Genomic DNA, 14317 nt, shown 5'->3' on the forward strand with positions numbered 1-14317 from the left:
CCTATTCTCTGAAGATCTATTTAAAATTCCCTGTGGGAGTTCCCGCTGTGGCTCAGTGGTTAACGAATCCGACTAGGAACCACGAGGTTGCGGGTTCGATCCCTGGCCTTGCTCATTGGGTTAAGGATCCGGCATTGCTGTGAGCTGTGGTGTGGGTACAGACTCGGCTTGGATCCCGTGTTGCTGTGGCTCTGGTGTAGGCCGGCGGCTACAGCTCCAATTCAACCCCTAGCCTGGGAACCTCCATATGCCGCGGGAGCAGCCCTAGAAATGGCAAAAAGGCAAAAAAAATTTAAAAATTTAAAAATAAATGAATAAATAAAATTTCCTATGTTGCTTTAATTTTGTCCTAGAAATTTTGGTGTTTTTGAGTGTTCTTCAGCCCTAATTATTTAATTTTTTCTTCATTATTTCTCCTTTAATGAAGGGCTATTTATGATGCTTTATGGTGGGGATTTTCTGTATGACTTGCCAAAAACATATGCTGAATTTTCTATCTACTGCTGTTGATTTGTCTATCTCCCCATAAATCTATTCTTTATATACCGAAGTATATTTTTAATGCACATATTATTTGTATTATTTGTAGTCTTTTGTTAAACAGAATGTAATTCCCTCTGAGTTCCCATCGTGGCTCAGTGGTGAACGGATCCCACTAGGAACCATGAGGTTTCGGGTTCGATCCCTGGCCTCAGTGGGTTAAGGATCTGGCATTGCCGTGAGCTGTGGTGTGGATTGCAGATGTGGCTCGGATCTGGTGTTGCTGTGGCTCTGGCGTAGGCCGGCAGCTATAGCTCCCATTAGACCCCTAGCCTGGGCACCTCTATGTGCCGCAGGCGTGGCCCTAAAGAGACAAAAAAACCAAAAAACAGAATGTAATTTCCTTTTGGCTCTTGTTAATGTTTTGAACTTGAATTCTGTGTTTGTCTGACATTAAAATTTCTACCTCAGTTTTATTTTGGTTCATTTCCCCCATGTATCTTTTTTTGTACTTTGATTTTTTCCCTTTATATAAATGCTCTCATCTATGTTAGACAGGGGGTGGGCAAGGAGAATGGAAAGGAAACATGTTGGCACTAGTAGGCCTGCATCTTTTTTCCAAGGAAACCCTCATCCACCTTCTCACTTCCTTAGCTGCCAGTTACCTAGAGTGGTCAAAGGCAAAGGATTGCAGAATGGTCCTTGGCCACCTCCTCGGGGCCCTGAATAATGTGTCAGGCATCTTTCTAGAAAGTGAGGACTTGGAACACCCGTTGTCCTCAGCCAAAATGCTGACGTTCTGCTCTGCTGCGAGTAGATGACACAGAGTCAGGTTCTTAGAGCCCTGGGCTTGCTCTGAGAACAGCAGTGCCCCCAGCAACAAAGGCGACTAGGAGGCTGGGTGTTCCTGACAGCGCAGCCAGGTGGTAGCAGGAATGTTTTCCATGGCATCAGAGGATGAGGAGAGCATGAAATAAAAACGGAATGATGTAGGAGTTTGGGATTAACCTATAAAATAGGCAAACAACACAGACAGGGAATTCCACTCAGTATCTTGTAATAACCTATTCTGAAAAGAATATGAAAAAGAATATGTATGCATAACTGAATCGCTTTGCTGTACACTTGAAACCAACATAACATTGTAAATTATTCTTTAATCAAAACCAAAACAGGGAGTTCCCGTCGTGGCGCAGTGGTTAACGAATCCGACTAGGAACCATGAGGTTGTGGGTTCGGTCCCTGCCCTTGCTCAGTGGGTTAAGGATCCGGCGTTGCCGTGAGCTGTGGTGTAGGTTGCAGACGCGGCTCGGATCCCGCGTTGCTGTGGCTCTGGCGTAGGCCGGTTGCTCCAGCTCCGATTCAACCCCTAGCCTGGGAACCTCCATATGCCGTGGGAGCGGCCCAAGAAATAGCAACAACAACAACAACAAAAAAGACAAAAAGACAAAAAAAAAAAAAAAAAAACAAACCAAAACAAACAAAACCCCCAACATGGTGAAGTGCAGGCAAGTTTTTGTGAAGCATGGCCACCAGCGGATATGAGGATCGGGGGGTGGGGTGGGAAGAAGTGGAGTTAAAGTTTTTATGATGAGAAATTTCAGAAGAGTTCCCTTGTGGCTCAGCAGGTTAAGGATCCGGTCTTGTAACTGCAGCAGCTTGGGTTGCTACTGTGGGGTGGGTTCAGTTCCTGGCCTGGGAACTTCGACATGCTGTGGGCACGGCCAGAAAAAGAGAGAGAGAAGGAAAGAAACATCAGAGTGTCTTTGAATGCTTGTGGAAATAATAGTGACAAGCAGGCGATGCAGCGTAGGAGAGAGCTGAGCAGCTCTGAGAGTGCAAGAGGGAGCAGGCTCCAGTTCATCAGAGGAGGCACTGCCTGGGACAGCAGCAGGGAAACACGGCCTGCACACATTCAGGAGGGGAGGGGCAGGGCAGGGACGGATGTGCCTTTGGGATTGATGATAAGAAGAGCTTTAGTCTCCTCTGGGAGGTTCATCAGCTAGAGAGGCCCAAGAAATCTCACTTTGGAGAGTGGGAGACTTAACCTGTGGAGAAAAATAAGATCGCCAAAAACCGTAAAGTGCTCTTGTTTGAAGTGCAGCCAGCCAGCCCAGTTGTGTGATGTTTCTGCAGTATTCACCATGAGGAAGGGTGGGTGGGGTTCATGCAATGACCTTTCTTAGGTGTGTACAATGGAGAGCAGAGACCAGAGGGGTGTGTGTGTGTGTGTGTGTGTAGAGTGAGGCAGAGACCAGAGGTAGGGTGTGTGTATGTGTGTGTGTGCAGAGTGAGGCAGAGACCAGAGGTAGGGTGTATGTGCAGAGTGAGGCAGAGACCAGAGGTAGGGTGTGTGTGCAGAGTGAGGCAGAGACCAGAGGTAGGGTGTATGTGCAGAGTGAGGCAGAGACCAGAGGTAGGGTGTGTGTGTGTGTGTGTGTGTGTGCAGAGTGAGGCAGAGACCAGAGGTAGGGTGTGTGTGTGTGTGTGTGTGTGTGTGCAGAGTGAGGCAGAGACCAGAGGTAGGGTGTGTGTGTGTGTGTGTGTGCAGAGTGAGGCAGAGACCAGAGGTAGGGTGTGTGTGTGTGTGTGTGTGTGTGCAGAGTGAGGCAGAGACCAGAGGTAGGGTGTATGTGCAGAGTGAGGCAGAGACCAGAGGTAGGGTGTGTGTGTGTGTGTGTGTGTGTGCAGAGTGAGGCAGAGACCAGAGGTAGGGTGTGTGTGTGTGTGTGTGTGTGTGTGCAGAGTGAGGCAGAGACCAGAGGTAGGGTGTGTGTGTGTGTGTGTGTGCAGAGTGAGGCAGAGACCAGAGGTAGGGTGTGTGTGTGTGTGTGTGTGTGTGCAGAGTGAGGCAGAGACCAGAGGTAGGGTGTATGTGCAGAGTGAGGCAGAGACCAGAGGTAGGGTGTGTGTGTGTGTGTGTGTGTGTGCAGAGTGAGGCAGAGACCAGAGGTAGGGTGTGTGTGTGTGTGTGTGTGTGTGTGCAGAGTGAGGCAGAGACCAGAGGTAGGGTGTGTGTGTGTGTGTGTGTGCAGAGTGAGGCAGAGACCAGAGGTAGGGTGTGTGTGTGTGTGTGTGTGTGTGTGTGCAGAGTGAGGCAGAGACCAGAGGTAGGGTGTGTGTGTGTGTGTGTGCAGAGTGAGGCAGAGACCAGAGGTAGGGTGTGTGCGCAGAGTGAGGCAGAGACCAGAGGTAGGGTGTGTGTGTGTGTGCAGAGTGAGGCAGAGACCAGAGGTAGGGTGTGTGTGCAGAGTGAGGCAGAGACCAGAGGTAGGGTGTGTGTGTGTGTGTGTGTGTGTGTGTGCGCAGAGTGAGGCAGAGACCAGAGGTAGGGTGTGTGTGCAGAGTGAGGCAGAGACCAGAGGTAGGGTGTGTGTGTGTGTGTGTGTGTGTGTGTGCACCCGCGCGCAGAGTGAAGGAGGCCTAAAGGAAAGGGCGAGAGGGGTGAGGGTCTCCATCAGCGAGCCGCAGGAGGCAGGGTGTTAAGAGAGCAGGAGTGAGCTGCAGGACGGGAACTGCAACTCAGCTGAGGGCTTCTGAACTTGGGCTTTCAGCCTTTGCAGCTTCTTGCGTTGATGGGATCCAGGCCCTGGCCGGTGTGCTGCGGACTTCTGCGTTCTGTTGTAGGAGCTGCAGGCTGACCAGCTTCCATTTCTATAGAAATGGAGGTCGAATACGACAACTTCTGGAAATGAACTCTGTATAGGCAGTAATAATTTTAAAAGCCTGAAGAAGAGGCCAAACGCAGAGTAAAAAATGCTAAAGAGGACAAGAGCAAAGCTGAATTGAGCACGTACCAAGAGTTAAGATGAGGGAGCAAAGAGGCTACAGACCGTCCAGTTTATCTAACAGATGCATAGGGAGAACCTACGAGAATGGAGGAGAGCCAATGCCTGGTAACTTTCCAGAGTCGAGGAAAAGTGAACTCTCAGGTTCAGGAAGTCCAACATGGTTTGTGCAGGTAAAATCACACCAAATCCACACCGACACGTATGAAAGCTCAACTGCACAGCACGGAAGGGGATCGAAGTCTCTTGAGCGATCGGAAGGGCGAGGTCGGCGGCGTGCGGACCGCGAGGCCGAGGTGGGCGGCAGCGTCAGTCGGCCAGAGGCCTCCCTTCGCCGCCGCCGCCACCCCTGGACTGGTCGGGACAGCGCGAGGCCGCCACACCCTCCTTGTGGGCGGGCCCAGCCCGGCCGAGCTCCGGCTCTCGGGATGCAGCGCGCGCCCCCGGCCGGACTCCGGCTCCCGGCGTGCCGCGCGCCGGCTCACGCGCACGGGGCTCGCGGCTGCGCCCCCTGGCGGCGAGGCGCGCGGGGGCGGGGGCGGGGCCGGAGGCGGGGGGTTGCGCTGGTGACGGGAGGACGCGCGGCCGCGGCTCACTGGGCCGGCGGCGGCGGCGGCGAGCGCGCACCGAGCGGGTGCCGCGGCGGCGAAGGCGGCGGCGGGAGAGCCACGAGCAGCTTGCGCGCGGCGTGCGGGCCGGGATGAGAGGCTGCGGTGGCGCGGCCCGCACACAGCCGGCGGGTGAGAGCGCGGGCAGTGGGCGGCGCGGGCCGGGAAGATGGCGGAGGGGCCGGCGCTGCGGCCCCCGCCCGGCCTCGCGGAGGCTCCGGACCCGGCCCGCGAGGATACGGGTCCGCGGCGACCGAGGCGGCGGGTGGGGCCGCGGCCAGGCGCGAAGGCGCAGGGGCTGGGTGTGGGGGCCGGGCTCGGCGGGGGCGCATGGGTGCGAAGGCCCAGGCCGCGCGGGGCCAGGGCGTGAGGTGGGTGTGGGGGGCCGGCCCGGAGGTGGGGGCGAGCGTGCGGGCTGAAGGCGGAGGTGAGGTGAGCGTGCCGGCCTGAGAGCGGAGAAGGGGGTGAGCCTGCCCTGCCGAGGGTGGGCGTGAGTGGAGTGCCCGGCCTGAGTGGGGGGCGTCGGCCAGATTTCCGGGGCGCAGTCGGGGGGCGGTGCGGGGCCGGGCCTGGCTTTGTCGGGGCTCGGGGAGCCGGGACGCGCGTGTCCTGGTTCGGGCCGTGGCCGCCAGCCCCGTGGATCTGGCCTCCGCTGCGAGGAGGGCTGGGGCGACCCCTCCTTCTCGCCCTGGTTGTCCCCGAGATCTGGAATGCCCTCGGTTGCGGGATTGGTGTGGGTGGAGGCCGTGTTCGTATGCGGGCCGAGGTCTAGGCAGGCCGTGCGCATCTTGGGGGTCAGGACGTCTTTTATTTTAAAACGTGCAGCTGGCTGCGAGGCCGCGGCAGCTGTGGGTGTGTTACATGCGGCTCCCACCAGCAGCTGCTGTGGGCGCTGTGCAGCCTTCAGCAGCAAAAATGCGGCGCCTCGCCACCCTCTTCAGCGTCGTAAGGTTTAACCAAACCTCCTGTGACCTTTGCAGAAACCTACAGTTGCAAGGCTTCGTGTTCTGCCCCTGGTGCAGACAATAGGGGATTTGTCTTTGAAGCCATTGCGGGAGAATTGAACCCTGTACATCCTGGGTGCCTCTGTAAACAGCAGGTGGTTCCCGGTCAGCGGCTCCCCTTTCACAATGAGCAAGGTGTGTTTCTCCTCGCTGGGGGAGGGGAGGGAGATTTGCTAGGAGGTGTGACTGAGAAGCAAGGAGACCTTCCGAGAAGGCGCTTGGCGCACACGCTAGCCGGCTGCCAGCTTCGGGAGGAGCGGAGGTCCCAGGCCTTTCTGCCACACTTTGTCTAGTCAGCAGTCTTGTCAAGAGGCTGGAGAACAGAGTGGAGAAGAGGGCGGATTCTGGAGCCAGACTGCCTGCCTGCCTTTGAGTCTGTGACTCTTCTGTTTACTGGCTTTGTACGCTGCCTTTGGTTCATCTCTAAAATGGGAACACCAGTAACACCGGCTGGGGTGGTTGTTGAGACTCAGTGAATTACTTGTGCCTTGTGAGTGTTCAGAAAAGTCAGGAGTTATCACTGCCAAGATCTGGTTTCCAGGGTGCACTTGCTGGGTTGTTGGTTCTTCAGCTGTTTGTCTTAGTTTAACTTGAAGTCTTTGGCTACCTTTTCTTACACAAGTTGGGGTCATATTTGGAGAAACAGGTCTTTTTTTCCGCTGTGCCTGCAGCCAGGGCCAGGGATCAAAGCCTTGCCGCAGCAGCAACCTGACCTTAACTCACTGGACCACAAGGAAGCTCCAGAGAAACATGTTTTTATAAAGGTAAATGAGGAAGAAATCTTATGTGCTGAGATAGAGTATCCCATAGAGCTGTTGTTAAAAATATTTTTAGGCAAAGAAAGCTTCTAACGAGCAGTCAGGAGCCCTGCAGTACTTGCTGCCCTAGGAGGTAGGTAGGGTTATTATTGACAGAAATGAGATGTAAAGACAGTTCTTGGGTAATTCTCCATTTGAATAAAACTACCAAAGCCATAGTTGTTAGACTTCACAGTGTTATCTTTGTAGTAGAAGAGATAATTTATTAACAAACTTGAAGTGACAGTGAGGGCACGAGAACTTGGAATTGGCAGTGCTGTAACATTCAGTCTTGCTGAGCTGTTGGAGGGAATCACTTGATGTGCTTTAGAACAAAGTGGAAAAATTCATCTTGTTTCCCAAGGAGATGGTGCTCTTTCTCTGATGCAGGGAAAGTATCTGAGACTGACTTTCTTAGGGGGAGACTCTTAGACTTACCCTAGGTAACTTCATCTCATCCCCTTAACCCGTGTGACTCCGAGACTAGAGGGAAGCCCCCCACCCTAAGTAGAGTGTTTTAGCATTTGTGGGTTTCAGGTTGAGAACGTTTGATGTTCAGAACAAATGGTAATGAAATAGCTTCTGTGAGCACATTTTAAAATATCTGAAGATAGGTTTTGAAATGTCCGTCCCAGCCTCTCTCCTGCGTGTGGGCTGTCCTTGAACAGTGGAAGCACAGTGAACGGGGCGTCTGGTTAAGGTTCTACCTGGTTCTTTGCTGCTTTTGAAAAAATGTATAATATGTTCTCATAGTGAAATACCTAATTTTACTAGGAGAACAAGAACAACAAGATGCCTTTGCCGTGCCTGTGTCCTGACCCCTTAGGCCATCTGTGGTAGGTCGCACACACTCCTTCTCAGGGTCAGTGTTGTCAGGGTCCTGTCTAGAGCGCGGCCTGGGTGCAGTGCTGGGCCTGGGAGACCCCTGGGCAGAGCTGAGCTGGAGTGTTCACCTGCCTCCAGGTTTCTCCTCTTACCTTTCTTACTTCCCGGGTGGCGTCTGCACCCTTAGGGGCTGGCCGTCTCCACTGCCGCCTGTACCTGCCTCACTGCCTTCTGCCAGCCTTTGGGACTTGTTTTGATGTTGCCGGGCAGCCCTGCCCTGCTCCCTGCGGCTGTTTCTGACCCTCTAGCTACACTGTTGTACCCTGCTGACAAGGGCCGCCTTATGTGGCCTGCAGTCCTGGCTCCCTCCTGCCCCTGCTGTGCAGGTCCCAGTCTTCCAAACCGTGCTGCAGACAAGGGTCTGTAAGCTCCAGCCACCGACAGCCCCTGCCTGTCTTTGAAAGTAAAGTTTTGGAGTTCCCGTCGTGGCACAGTGAAAACAAGTCTGACTAGGAACCACGAGGTTGCGGGTTCGATCCCTGGCTTCACTCAGTGGGTTAAGGATCTGACATTGCTGTGAGCTGTGGTGTAGGTTGCAGATGCGGCTTGGATCTGGCATTGCTGTGGCTGTGGTGTGGGCCGGCAGCCGTAGCTCCGATGAGACCCCTAGCCTGGGAACCTCCGTATGCTGGTGTGCGGCCCTAGAAAGCAAATCAATCAATCAAATTTAAAATAAATAAATAAAGTTTTATTGAAGCGCAGCCACCCTTATCCACTTCTGTGTCATCTGTGCCTGCTTCGGCAGGATTGTTTCAGGTTTGGGGAACAAAGACAAGACGGTGGGGTATGTGCGGTTTGTGAGGTTTAGAAGGTTGTGTGAGGAAGAAGAGGAAATAAGGATTAGAGTGGGAAGGTCTTTAGATTTGATTCTTTGAATAACAGGCAGCCACTTCAGGCCTGTGAACGGGGCCGTCCTGATCAGGTGGTTCGGGAACTCTTCCCTGGCAGTGATGTGTAGGCTGCATTGGAGGAGAAGTCACCCGAGTCACGCAGTTTACTGGGGCGTTTCCTCGAGAAAAATTGTGGCAGCAGCTTGACATTTCAGTGGCTCGGCAGAGGTTTGTTTCTAACTCGCATTTCACTAGCTTGTGGCTCTTTTCTGAGTCTTCCTTCCCAGGCTCAGGGACGTGCCCTTGCCAGGGACATGCTCTGCTTATGGCGAGAGGGTGGCAGAAATTCAGTATCCCTTTGAGCTCCAGCTCAGAGCTGGCGACTTGGGTTCCATGGGCCAACACAGGTCGTGTGGCCCAGTGCCCCCGCCGGAGGGAGTGGAAGTGCCACAGCCAGGGGCAGGCTGCAGGGCGTTAGCCCTCCTGTGGGGAAGGGTGACCAAATAACGGGAGCACTGCTGTGATCACCCAAGGGAGAAATGAGCCTGTTTCGTGCTCTGTTTGGGGTGAAGGTGCCAGACCTTCTGGCTTCTTGGGCCCTGTGTCTTCACTTCCAGCCTTGGCCATTGGATGGTTTGGGACCATCTGCTGTGGCTGCCTGAGCTTGGCCCCCTGGGTCCTCCCCTAAGCACCATGTCCTGTTGTTCCATGTCCAGCTCGCCGCACCTCCTGAGTAGTTGACATCCAACCCTCCTCTGTCTGCGTTATGGCGGTGCATCCTGGCTAGGCCTCCCCCGCCTCCGTCTCTCACATGGCTGCTCGGGTGGTGTGTGCCGAACAGGGGTTCTCACCCAGGGCTGATTTGTCTGGAGACATTTTCTCTTGTTGCAACTGGGAATAGTTGCAGCTTGGCATTGAGTGCGTGGAGGCCAGGGGTGCCTCTGAACATCCATGATGCCCAGGATGCCCATGGTCCATGTGCCAGGGTGAGGAGCAGGCCCAGAGCCTGTCTGCCAGGCGCTCTGCTGCCCTGACTCCTCCCTGGCTCCCGGAGCCCCCCAGACCTCTTTCCATGGCCCTTGCTGCTCACCCCTCCTCCCCTAAAACAAGCAGAGCTGGGCCAGGGGGGCGGCGGGCTTCCTTCCACCCCTTTGATCCAGCGGGGGCCTGCCCAGGGCCTAAGCCCCCTCTTAGCCAGGGAGTCTCGCCCTGCCTCCCGCAGGGCTCTGCATAGCCTCAGCTTGTCAGATTTCCCTCTGCACTGGGAAGTCCTTGAGGGCAGCAGACACATTTGTCTTCTCAGCGTCTCCTGCGGCATTTTGTGCATGAACATGAGCAGAGGTGATCGGCTTGGGCTCCGCGGCTGAACAGCAGCAGGATCAGCTCCTTTATTGGTTTGCCCATGTTGGCTGCTTCCAGCTACACAAAGGTTTTCATTTTCATGGATTCTCTTTATGTTCGCTCCCTTAAAGGTTAAAACATTCTTCTGGAGTAGATGATACATTCAAGGGCTTGCAGGGCACAGAGAGCGCAGCATCGCCGTCTGTTTCCTCCTTCCCTCCTCTGCCCCGAAAGCCTGGTCCCCTGTCCCTCCTTCCAGAGAAGCTTTGTATCTCTGCAAGCAAACATGTGCATGTATTCTTTTTCCCCTACTCTTATTTTTTGCCTTTAGGGCCCCACCAGAGGCATACAGAAGTTCCCAGGCTAGAGGTCCAACAGGAGTTACAGCTGCCAGCCTACGCCACAGCCACAGCAATGCCAGATCCGAACTGCATCGGAGAGCTACACCGCAACTCGCAGCAACTCCAGATCCTTAACCCGCTGAGTGAGGCCAGGAATCGAACCTGCATCCTCATGGATGCTCTTCAGATTCGTTTCCGCTAAGCCATGATGGGAACTCCTTAGCCTTGCCTTTTTAGCTGAATTGTGCGGGAGGTCACTCCATATCAGTACATTTTCCAGTTCAGTCTTTCTCATAACTGTGTAGTGTTTAGCTGTGTGGAGGTGCTGTAACTTATCGAACCAGGCCCTGCTGCTGAATATTGTATCTTGTGCAGTTACAAATAAGGCGCAGGTACCACCCTGTGCAGACTTGTAGGTGTGCTTGGGGCCCATCCCTAGAAACAACATCTTTCTTTCTTTTTCTTGTCTTTTTTGTCTTTTTAGGGCCGCACCCACGGCATATGGAGGTTCCCAGGCTAGGGGTCGAATTCAAACTACAGCTGCCGGCCTGCGACACAGCCATAGCAACGCCAGATCCGAGCTGCATCTGGGACCACACCACAGCTCATGGCAACACCGGATCCTTAACCCACTGAGCGAGGCCAGGGATCAAACCCGCAACCTCATGCTTCCTAGTGGGATTCGTTAACCACTGAGCCACGACGGGAACTCCGCTTTTGTTTCTTTTTTTTTTTTAAACTTTTTTCTTTTTTTTTTTTGTCTTTTTGCCATTTCTTGGGCCGCTCCCGCGGCATATGGAGGTTCCCAGGCTAGGGGTCTAATCGGAGCTGTAGCCGCCGGCCTATGCCAGAGCCACAGCAACTCGGGATCCGAGCCGTGTCTGCAACCTACACCACAGCTCACAGCAACGCCGGATCGTTAACCCACTGAGCAAGGGCAGGGACTGAACCCGCAACCTCATGGTTCCTAGTCGGATTCGTTAACCACTGCGCCACGACGGGAACTCCCCACTTTTGTTTCTTAATGTCTTTAACTCTGTACTTTCTTTGGCCGTTTATTTCTACCAGTTATATATCTATATTTTATTTATTTTTATTTTTTTTCTTTAATTTTTTTTTTTTTTTTTTTGCTTCTTCAGAACTTCACCCACGACATATGGAGGTTCCCAGGCTAGGGGCCAAATTGGAGCTACAGCTGCTGGCCCATCCCACAGCCACAGCAACGCAGGATCTGAGCCACGTCTGTCAACAGACGGTGGACAGAGTGTAGGTCTCCATACAATGGGGTATAATTTGGCAATAAAAAGAAGTGCAGCACTGATTCATGCTACAGTGTGGATGCATCTTGAAGCGTTGTGCTGAGTGAAAGAAGCTGGATGCAGAGGTCCATGTGTCATACAGTTCTGCTGACAGGAAGGACCCGGTGGGCAAATTCATAGACGCAGAAGGTAGGTTAGTTGTTGCCAGGGGCTGGGAGGTGACAGCTGAGGGGTGTGGGTTTCTTTTTGGGTAATGAAAATATTCTAAAACTGACTCTGGTGAAGGCTGTGAATATACCAAAACATCCTAAAGTGGTATGCTTTAAATGGGGAATTGTACAGCATGTGAGTATTTGTATCTCAATAAAGCTGTTAAAAATAAGAGTGACTAGGATTTTTCTTTTTTCTTTAGATTTTAAAAGGCTTTTTGGAATATAGTTGATTTACAGTGTTGGGTTAGTTTCAGGTGTACAGCAAAGTGATTGTTACACATATGTAGAATTTTCAGATGGGACATTCTAAGGCCTCGGCATGGTAGGGAGTCCAGTGGGCAGCGTGGTGACTCTGATCACCTCTGAGATGCTGGATGTAGGGTCTGCACATGGCTTAGTGTCTGCATCTTGGCTCTCACCCCCCGTCTAGATTACTTATGTCTGTCCCGTTTATTCTCCATGGGTGTTTTGAGGCTGAAGTATGACTGAATTTCAGAGAATTCTGTAAATTACTAGTATTATATGTGTATATATATATTTTTTTCTTTTTGCCTTTTTAGGGCCACACCCACGGCATATGGAGTTTCCCAGGCTAGGGGTCGAATCGGAGCTGTAGCTGCCGGCCTATGCCAGAGCCACAGCAACGCGGGATCTGAGCCACGTCTGCAACCTACACCACAGCTCACGGCAACACCGGATCCTTAACCCACTGAGCAAGGGCAGGGATCGAACCCGCAACCTCGTGGTTCCTAGTCGGATCCATTAACCACTGAGCCATGACGGAAACTCCAATGTGTGTAAAATTTTTAAAAGTTAATGTCAGCACCAAGAGGCCAAGTCCGCAGAGCTGTTTTCTGACTTCTTGCAAACTGGTTGAGCCCGAGTATAGTTGGCTGCAAGTGTGAGCACACCTGTCGACCCAGCAGCTGGGCTCAGGCCTTGGGCCCCTCGTCTAGCCCCCACTACCCCAGCCTCTTTTCCTTCTTGGCTGAACTCCTTTGTCTGTTCTGCTTCTTCTCTAGGTTCTTCCCTGAAGTTCTCAGAGGCCCCAGCACCAACCAGAGCGGCTGCTGCGTCCCTCTGGCTTGAGCTTTGCAGGAATACCATCCCCGAGACACTGCTGGTGGTTTTCTGTACGATCCCTTTGGCCATGTGTTGGGATTTCCTGGCTGCCCCATGTTCCTCCTAGCAGTTAGAATTGTGTGACGCATGTATAGGACAGATTTCCAGCCCACAGGCTCCACGTTGTGAGCATCTGATCGCATGTGTCATTCATAAAATTGGCAGGTTTTGGACTCTAGATACTGATTTTTTAAAAAATTTAATGTTTTTTGTGTTTTCCATTATAGTTGATTTGCCGTGTTCTGTCCATTTCTGCTGTACAGCAACGTGACCCAGTCATACATACATAAATACTCTTTTTCTCACATTATCCTCCCTCATGCTCTGTCGCAAGTGACCAGATATAGTTCCCTGTGCTCTACGGCAGGATCTCATTGCTTATCCACTCCAAATGCAATATCTGCATCTGTTAACCTCAGACTCCCAGTCCCTCCCAGTCCCCCCTCCCCTTGGCAACCACAAGTCTGCTCTCCAAGTCCATGAGTTTCTTTTCTGTGGAAAGATTCATTTCTGCCTTATATTGGATTCCAGATATTAGTGATAGCATATGGTATTTGTCTTTCTCTTTTTTCACTCAGTATGAGAGTCTCTAGTTCTATCCATGTTGCTGCAAATGACATAATTTCGTTCTTTTTCATGGCTGAGTAGTGTTTCATTGTGTGTATGTACCACAGCTTCCTAATCCATTCATCTGTCTGTGGACATTTAGGTTGTTTCCATGTTTTGACTATTGTGAGTGTATCTTTCTCAGGGCAAGTTTTGTCCAGGTATATGCCCAAGGGTGGGATTGCTGGGTCATGTGGTAGTTCTGTATTTAGTTTTCTGCGGTACCTCCATACTCTTCTCCGTAGTGATTGTACCTGAATTGCTATCTAATTTCGGTGATGTTGGCCTTTTATTCAGAATTCAGCTGTACTACTGGGATTCCTATTTCTTCCGTCTCTGAGAAGCCCAAAAAGTAGCAGCCTCTGGTTGCTAATGGCTGGGAGGGAGTAACACTGTGGGCCACAGAGGACCTCACGTAGGGGCGTGAAGAGACCACCGACGGCTGTCTGGGGACAGCAGGGCCTTCCTGCCTGAGGCTGCTGGGGGTGAGCGCTGCTCAGGGTAGGGACTTTCTCTGTTGGTTTGGTAGGACTCAGTGTCTGGTTCTGTTTGCCAGGCCTGCCCGTGTCCAGCCTCTCCTGTCACCTGCTGTGTGCCAGCCGCTTGTCACTCAGGTGCCCATAAATAGAGACCCACCAGGCCCCTGATGGGGCACATAGGGACCTGATGGTGATGACCTCATGTGGACCGCAGTGGGGAGGCCCTGGGGTGGCCGCTAGCCTCGCCTTCGGGCAGAGTTGAGGGAGGCTTTCTGGAGAGAAGGGGGAGCCAGCCAGTTAGAGGAGCAGTGCCTCCAGGGGAGGAGGCCGGAGCTCCAGAGCGTTTTGGGGCTGGGTGTCCAGAGAGGAGAATGTGTTTGCAAAGCTGAGAGCTTGGTGGCCTCACGGAGGGACGCCTCCCTCCTCTCCATTCTTGGGATGCAGGTGAGCACAGGCAGGGCTTGCAGGAGGCTCTTCTTTACCGATTCCTTTCCTTTCTGGAACACATCGGAACTGACATCAAGGAGGAGTTCACTGGCCCCCTAGCAGCTAAGGATCTGGTGGT

At 52.8% G+C, this 14317-nt stretch overlaps 1 protein-coding gene across 9 annotated transcripts in view; it reads left to right on the top strand.

The window, feature by feature from the left end:
• The window catches only part of ARHGAP39 (Rho GTPase activating protein 39), a 78416-nt gene that overhangs the window by 4686 nt on the left and 59413 nt on the right, over positions 1 to 14317 (top strand). For 6 of the 9 annotated variants that reach the window (XR_014843202.1, XR_014843200.1, XM_085021391.1 and 3 more), the window contains exon 1: positions 4842 to 5008. The exons of 2 other annotated variants lie outside the window; for them this stretch is intronic. The gene's annotated coding sequence lies outside the window, so the exon portion shown is untranslated. Of the gene's footprint in view, positions 1 to 4841; positions 5009 to 5830; positions 6016 to 14317 lie in introns of those variants that run through there. One more of the 9 variants, XM_085021394.1, reaches the window with a different exon arrangement.

The sequence above is a fragment of the Sus scrofa genome, chromosome 4 (assembly GCF_054392235.1).
Source record: "Sus scrofa isolate SSC_HxYL_T2T_F1_AM1 chromosome 4, Sscrofa_HxYL_maternal_Yorkshire_Landrace_v2.0, whole genome shotgun sequence".
Taxonomy (NCBI): domain Eukaryota; kingdom Metazoa; phylum Chordata; class Mammalia; order Artiodactyla; family Suidae; genus Sus; species Sus scrofa.